Source organism: Pseudorasbora parva, chromosome 23, assembly GCF_024679245.1.
Source record: "Pseudorasbora parva isolate DD20220531a chromosome 23, ASM2467924v1, whole genome shotgun sequence".
Lineage (NCBI taxonomy): Eukaryota > Metazoa > Chordata > Actinopteri > Cypriniformes > Gobionidae > Pseudorasbora > Pseudorasbora parva.
The window spans coordinates 35,188,185-35,196,109 of record NC_090194.1 but is presented as its reverse complement, the minus strand read 5'-3'; the positions used below and the strand labels follow the sequence as shown (position 1 = coordinate 35,196,109).

General features: G+C 36.4%; 1 long non-coding RNA gene across 1 annotated transcript; it reads left to right on the top strand.

The window, feature by feature from the left end:
* Positions 1-461: 461 nt before the first annotated feature.
* LOC137062485 (uncharacterized) lies at positions 462-4,592 on the top strand. The gene is made up of 3 exons (XR_010901237.1): positions 462-1,179; positions 1,842-1,909; positions 2,114-4,592. It is a non-coding gene; the product is annotated as an uncharacterized lncRNA (long non-coding RNA).
* The last annotated feature ends 3,333 nt before the right edge of the window (positions 4,593-7,925 follow it).

The following is a 7,925-nucleotide window of genomic DNA, read 5'->3' as shown; positions in this document are numbered from 1 at the left end:
CCTCAAATTTGTATGGATAACCACTATAATAATACAGTTTTTACATGCAAAAACCACGAATATGACTATTTTTTTTTTTTACATATATAATGCAATGGTAAACTAGTTTCTACTTGTTAAAAGCCATGGTTTTCCAAAAATCACCATAACAATACAGTAAAAAAAATTCTAGTTTTACAGGATGCCTGTATCTTACTAATGCACAAAATCTGCTTTTTACCTCAAATTGTATAAAAAAACCACCATAATAACACAGTTTCCACTAGCAAAAAACTAAAATATTACTTTATTTAAACATGCAATGCAATGTAAACCGGTTTTTCACCATATATGAATAAAGTCATAGTTTTTACTTAACATTAACTTAAAACATTAATTTGACAGTATTTTTCCAAGTTTATTGTTAGTTGCTTGATCATAAATATGGCCTTGATCATATATAAAGACTAATACTAAAACAACACTGTTAAATGTTTCTGTTAATTTACACCCAAATTTCAACATGATTAACCTGTTATTTTTAATAACTGCGCCTTACTGTTAATTTTAGGAAATATGTGTTAAATAACATCTCATTTTTGTTATTTAACACCTCATTGTTAAATAACACCTAATTTTTGTTATTTAACCGCAAAATCGAAAATTCAAGCAAAGATGTTGGTTTGGAGATGCCGATATGCAATTTTATGCTTAGGCTATAGTTAAATAAAAGTTATTTATCTAGGTTATTTATCAGTGGAGAAGTAGCCATTTATGTCGTTTTTTAGGTTGCTAAACAACGACTGATTCAGTCAATAGTCAACGGTACAATCCATTACTAACGTAGGTGTAAGCCTTTTATTACAGGATTTTACGCGAGACGCCCTGTACATTTATAGTTGATTAACTGCGCTTCGTGTGTGTGTGTGTGTGTGTGTGTGTGTGTGTGTGTGTGTGTGTGTGTGTGTGTGTGTGTGTGTGTGTGTGTGTGACTTGTTCTTTCTGAACATGGTGTAAATATTCGCATGACGCGCGCAGCACGCTGGCAGGCGCCTGTTTTGGCGCCGCTATATGAAATAACATGTTCATACAGTATTTTTTCATTCTGAGCATAGAAGGCGCAATTTGAACCTGCAGCGAACACGGAGATCCATGTCGAAAGATCGCGGTGGTTACATCGACCAGAATCACAATAATACGGTGAGATTAAAGAGTTTCTTAAAAGTCATGCATAGTTTTAATATATATATTGGTGATGTTGATGTATACTAAAAACGCCACGGACTTAAACCACATGAAATTATAAATGTAACGTTAGCTGTTGAGCCAATGTGATTCAAGCTAGCAACGTTTCGATAGTTTGTCAATTAATGTTTAGAAACATACATCAATGGACGTTCAAATAAGTAAGATCCAAATCTATAAACATATGGCCTGGACTTTTAAATAGCATTCCCGTGGTCAAGTTTGTTTGAAATTCGTTGCCATGTGCACGTTTGGTTAAAGCAGATTCATCCTGAAAATCAAACTGCTGACACAAATCTATTTACTGATAGCTGTTTACGATGCTAGATAGTTAGTCTAAGAATGTATTTGATGAATTCATGTCAGCGGCTCATCTTTTGATGGATTATAGCTGTTTGGGCTACAGACATGCTGGTGTGACTATTTTATGTGTAACGTAGGTTTTAGCTTACCAATGAGGTAAATCTAGCAAAAACAGCTAGTGCATTGTCTAGCTATGTGAACAGCTATTATCTTTTAATTCTATTGACATATTGTACCATATTTTGTGTTGTTGTTTTTGCTGTTTTGATTATCATTGAGTTGTAGATCAGTGTTTACATTTGTTTGTTTTTTAGTTACAGATGTAAATGTAGAGTAACCATCCCTCATCCGTCCATCCCTGATCTTTTTTGATTTGAAAATGGTGAGTAACACTTTGTGTCTAAAATTAGCTTTTGTTAGGTCAAGCCATGTGATATAATTTTGGATAAAACATGTGAAATTATGGAACTCATATCTCTCTCTCTCTCTCTCTCTCTCTCTCTCTCTCTCTCTCTCTCTCTCTCTCTCTCTCTCTCTCTCTCTCTCTCTCTCTCTCTCTCTCTCTCTCTCTCTCTCTCTCTCACAGACCCGAGACTTTGCAAAAGGATCCTCATTGTCTGGTTTGAGAAAATGGTTCTTGTCTAAGCAGTGACAGTGTTTTTATTTTTTATTGCTCTTTATTAAATGAACACTCCACCGTTTTTAGAAATAGGGCTTATTCAACTTCTTTCCTACATTTAGATATGTGGGCAAATGCATTTTTGTCTCACTGCATGCATTGTTCTTGTTTCTTGTTGCCTGCGTATTCACAACGAGTACAAATAGCGATGCAGATTAAAACTAGGCGATTTCCTAGGCAGATATATCACTGCTCTCATCCTCACGTCCTTTGGCTGTTGAGTGATCGCAGTGTGTTGTGTGATATAGGGATGGCGAAAACGGGAAAAAAAATTTGACCAACCACCGAGCCTCATTAGCCGGTTGAAACCGGTTAACAGATTAGTTTAAAATATAACAGCCGAAATATTTGAAATAACAGCCGCGAGCCGCGCCTGCAATTTCGCAACTCTGTCGCCTTTCTCTATGATCTCTCTGCCGCTTTGCCTCCCGCTCTCACACACACTGTCCCGGCACCACCACCGCCTCCCTTCCACTCACGTCACTTTTTTTTAAATCCTCTACAGCGCGAAACATGAGTCCCACAAACCTGGCACCGAGGAGCTTGTTTGTAATTGAAACAAATGGCTCCTCAGTTTTCGGAATGGTTTGGGTACAAGGCGATTGCGTTGAAAATAAAGGCATTTGTCTAGTGTTAGAAGTTCATTTGAAACATTGCCCGGCTCACTTAAGAAAATGACAGCTCCGAAGAGACGCCGCTTTAGTTTGAGGTAGTGCTAACATGATCAACACCTTATGTATTACCAATGAAATGTAGATGTAATATATTTCCAAATGTAAGCCCATCTTATGCGGAATGACGCTTCATACTGTCATCTGCCCTGGCTCTAACCTCGAGTGTTAGCCTGTTTACTTTTGGCAAACCTTGAGAGCACGCAAACCCAAACGCTGTGACCTCGTGCCAAATGTTTTTTATTGGTTTATAAAGTACAAACAGACGAGTTATGAAAAATTGAGTGTGAGGGATTTGTTCACTTCACAGAAACAGATTTTGAAATGAGATGGCTAACTGTAGTAGCATTTAGTCCACTGTCTTAGCCTAATTTAGAGATCACTTTTTTTTTAACCGACAACTTTGATCTGTTAACGTTGATACAGTCAACCATCGATCAAACGGTCATCGGTTAACATCCCTAGTGTGATATCTCTGCTTCGCCTGTGCTTCCCCATAAAATAGTCCAATAAAATAAATAAAAAAGTCAATATCTGCCTATAAATCGGCTAGTCTTAATCTGCATCGCTATTTGTATTTGTTGTGAATATCAAGTAACTTTTACTCGAGACGTTAGAGAAGCTAGTGGCGACCCTGCCAAACTGAAACAATGCATGCACTGAGACAAAAATGCATTTGTCCACATATCTAAATGTAGGAAAGAAGTTGAATAAGCCCTATTTCTAAAAATGGTGGCTTTTTCCTTTAATTGTTGAATGTATTCATACATGATGAATTTTAGTGGTTTAGGTAACACTAAGTGTTGAGGTTCAGTATTTCGTTATAATGAACAATGTATTTGGTTTAAAAATATATGTGCTACTTTTTAAGCCACGAACATGAGAAAATGAGATTTGTTTGTGATTAATCTGAGCCTATGTGTAACATTTGATGTGACCAGGAGTCAGCGTATATCCTTGGTTTGAGCCTTTTTAGCTGAATTTTAGCAGTTCAGGGAACATTAAAGGTGCACTATGCAACTTTCCGTCCACTGGAGGGCGCCTATTCTAAACAAAGGCGGTGTTTGATGACGCCATGTGTGAGCGCAGTATCTTGGGACATGTGGTCTTCACCTCACAGCCGGTGGAAAATAGGACTCGGGCAGAAATCATGTTCATGGATGCGGCTATTAACGTTACTGTAGTGTAAAGCAGATCAGGACCGAGTGTTGTGGAGCTGAGCACGGCCGCTGTAGCGACTGTTATACAAACACACAGCTCGCGAGTACGGGGACTTTTATTATGACGGGACGGGACACAGTCGGGCGCGCGCAATTCTGCTTTTTCTGGTCCTGATTATAAGGTAAAGCAGATCTGTTTATCATATTAGATACATTTAAGTGTGTTTAAAATGATATGACGTTAGTCTTTGTGTTCGCTCGGCGCTGCTGTGACATGTTCACACTGCTAAGAGAAAAGCGCTTCTGCAGAATAAAACCGAGGGTAACGCAGATATGACGCGATTTACAGGCGACTCGCTCAAACGCAATGCTGAAACATCCCGGGTCCTTAGTTAAAATAGCAATTTTCTCACAATTTACAAATAATTGGAAACTTCTGGGATATTGTAGGTACTCAACTGAACAAAATATATAACACTGGCCTAGTGGTTTTTGGATATTTTACTGCAAAAATACTACATAGTTCACCTTTAAATGTTGAAGTTTAGGGCCTTATCTTGCACTGACTTAGCGCAAAATTCAAGTGTCTTTGCTAGACACAGTTGCTATTTTCCATCAGCAATAAATATGAAATGTATATTTCTGTGATTGGTCTGATCCATGTGTGCTTACATTTGTAAGGATTTACCTTTCAGTGTTTGTTTGTATTACAATAAAAAAAAAGTTAATTTCAACACAGAATTATTCGGGGGTTTTTTTCACTTTTTTTCCACTAAGTGTTATCTGATGGATTATGCCTATTCTTGTATTAACTCAAGTTAGAATATGTCTATAACAATCAGTACACATTATATACTAACCCTAATTAACAATATTTAATGGAAACAAAATTTTATATTGTGATTAAATATTTTAAATATTTTTTAAAATTAAATATTTCTGTTATTTAACAGGAAAATAATGGTAACACTGCTGCCAGTTGTTTCCTGTTTTTTCTGTGATTCACAGTAAATTCCTGTTGAAAAACATTACGGGGAGTGCGCTGTAAAAAAACATTAACATGAATTAACTGTTTAAATAACAGGAAAATAATGGTAACCCTGCTGCCAGTAATTTCCTGTTATTTAACAGGGAAATAATTAACAGTGAACGTAATAAACATTCACTAAATAACAACTCCCCATAATGTACATTACAGATAACAAAAATAAGAGGAAAAATATGCAATGTCATGCAAGGACTTAAAGATACTGTAATTCATAGATTTGACAGCATTTTCCAGAAAAATGACATTTTTATGCAAACTAACATTAAAGCATTTACAATATTTTTACTGTCATGGCCACTTACAGTTATTTTACTGTAGCATTTGTTATATTTTTTGTTGTTTTACAGTGCAGTCTATTTTGATGGTCTTTTGTTCTATTTTCTGTTATTTATTGAATGTTTATTTCATTATTTTAGAGGTGGATAAAGTACAAAATCAAGTACTTAAGTAAAAGTACATATACACTAATAAAATATTTCAGTTCTCCTTTCCAATTTTACTTGAGTAAAAGTACAAAAGTACTTTATTTTTAACTATTGCAAGTAAAGTTTTTACTTGTAAAAACCAGAAATTTTCCAGTAAAATGACATATAATGCAAAGCAATATTAAAGCATTTACATTTTTTTCACTGTTGTGGTCAGGTAACTAACAGTTATTTTACTGCAGCATTTGTAGTATTTTCCTCTAAAAAAATACTAACTTTTTTACAGTGTAGTCTATTTTTATGATCTTTTTGTCGGTGTTTGTTATATTTTCTGTTATTTGGGGAGAGTTTATTGCATTATTTGCAGGTTTATTATACTAACAAAAACAATACATTTGACAGCATTTTCCAGTAAAATTACAAATGCAAAGTTAAAGCATTTACTTTTTTATGTTGTAACAGTTAACATGTTTTTGCTGTGGCATTTGAAGTATTTTTCTGTAAAAAATGACTAACATTATTTTTTTTACAGTGTAGTCTATTTTCTAAGGTCCCATATGTGCATTCATTTGGCAGACATGTTTATACAAAGCGACTTACATTGCATTCAGCTTTCACACGTTTGACTTTAGCCATTATGCAACCACCTCAACCAATCAGATCACCCTAGCAACACCCTAGAAATTGCACCACAACACCAGAGCAGCGAGTTATGAATGGGTAGACACCGCTCATATTTTCTTCCAAAAATGCAAAATGAGTTATTTGATATTCAAGGCTCATCAGACTGATTCAGACCTGTCGTGGAGTGGCAGCGAGTCCTGTAAGATTCCCGGCTGCTGTCTGGATAACTAACGGACGAGGTCAGACGTGTTTGACATTCACAGCAGAGCGGCGAAAACTAAATTAGATCACATTAGCTGAGATTTCTACTACAGCCAATTTAGCAAAGTTTCACAGAGATTGCTAATGCAAATACACCCCCTCGACCCCCGCCGTCCAGAAGCGCTGAAGATTAAACTGTCGCTTAATCACCATCCACACAATGACCCTGCTAATATTCCACGGACGTATTAAAAGTTAGGAGAAAACTAGGAGAAAGAGTTGTTTGTACGGCGCTTCTTGTGCTAATCGTTCCTGCTTTATCGTCACCAGGAACATGTAGTAAAGGAAGGAGGGCTCTTTCTGATTCCATGAGGATTTTGATTGAGCGACCGCCAGTGGAAAGTGTCTGTCAGGTTAGCCGTGTTTTGCGTAGTTGCTCCACGCTGACTTTTTCAGGCAGATAATTTGTGCAATCACGAGCCGTTGTGATTTTCTCCTTACCACTGATTAAAAGTAACAGCCAATGCAATATGCTGATGCCAGCAGTTCTTAACAATCACATTAGCATTGCCATTACCCAGAGTAGAATGAAACACACACACACACACACACACACACACACACACACACACACAAACACACACACACACACACACACACACACACACACACACACACACACACACACACACACACACACACACACACACACACACACACACACACACACACACACACACACACACACACACACACACACACACACGCAATTCCTTATCTCATTACATATAAATACTAATTCAGCACTTATGCCCTGTATGGAGGACAGGAGACATAGCACAGAACCCAGATCATTCATAATTCAGATCAGCAGAAATGATTTAACTGTATTTGTTAAAACCTAATTTTCACATTTTTAGAAGAAAATCAGTAACTCTAATATGAGCAATTGTAATAGTGATGCTTGTGTTTGCAGCTTAAGGATTGCAATATGGTCCTTAAGTACCAAAGCAGACACTAATTACAGTAAAATATACATATTTATAAAGGCTATAATATGCATAAACAGAAACGAAAATTGGATGCACGTCATGGTGGTAAAAAACAAGTTGAGCACGGGAAAAAATGCCCTTCTAGCTTAAAATAGCTCTGTTAATTTCAATAAACATGTATTTTTATTATGTAATTTTATTATGTATTCCATGAGTAAAAATTCCATTCATCTTCTTCATAGAGAAAATGAGTTTTAACAATAACTTACAAACCTTTGAAGTGCCTCTATTATGTTTTTTTTCAAATATCCCCTTTCACGCAGTGTGTAATATCTCTGTTTGTGAATGTAAATGCTCTGCAAAGTCTCTTAAAAGAAAGAATCGACTCTGAACCGCCTCAACGAGTCGTTTGTGTTTCGAATCCTAATGCGTTACGGTTGTACATCACTAGAATATGCATTTTCATAAGGTCCACCTATGCTGTACATCATCCGCCTGCGAATAACTTGATCCTCAAACATGTCATTTCACTGACGACTGCTTCTCAAATCCCTGAGTTCAACGCAGGATTACGTAGTTTTGTTTCTGGGTAACTCAC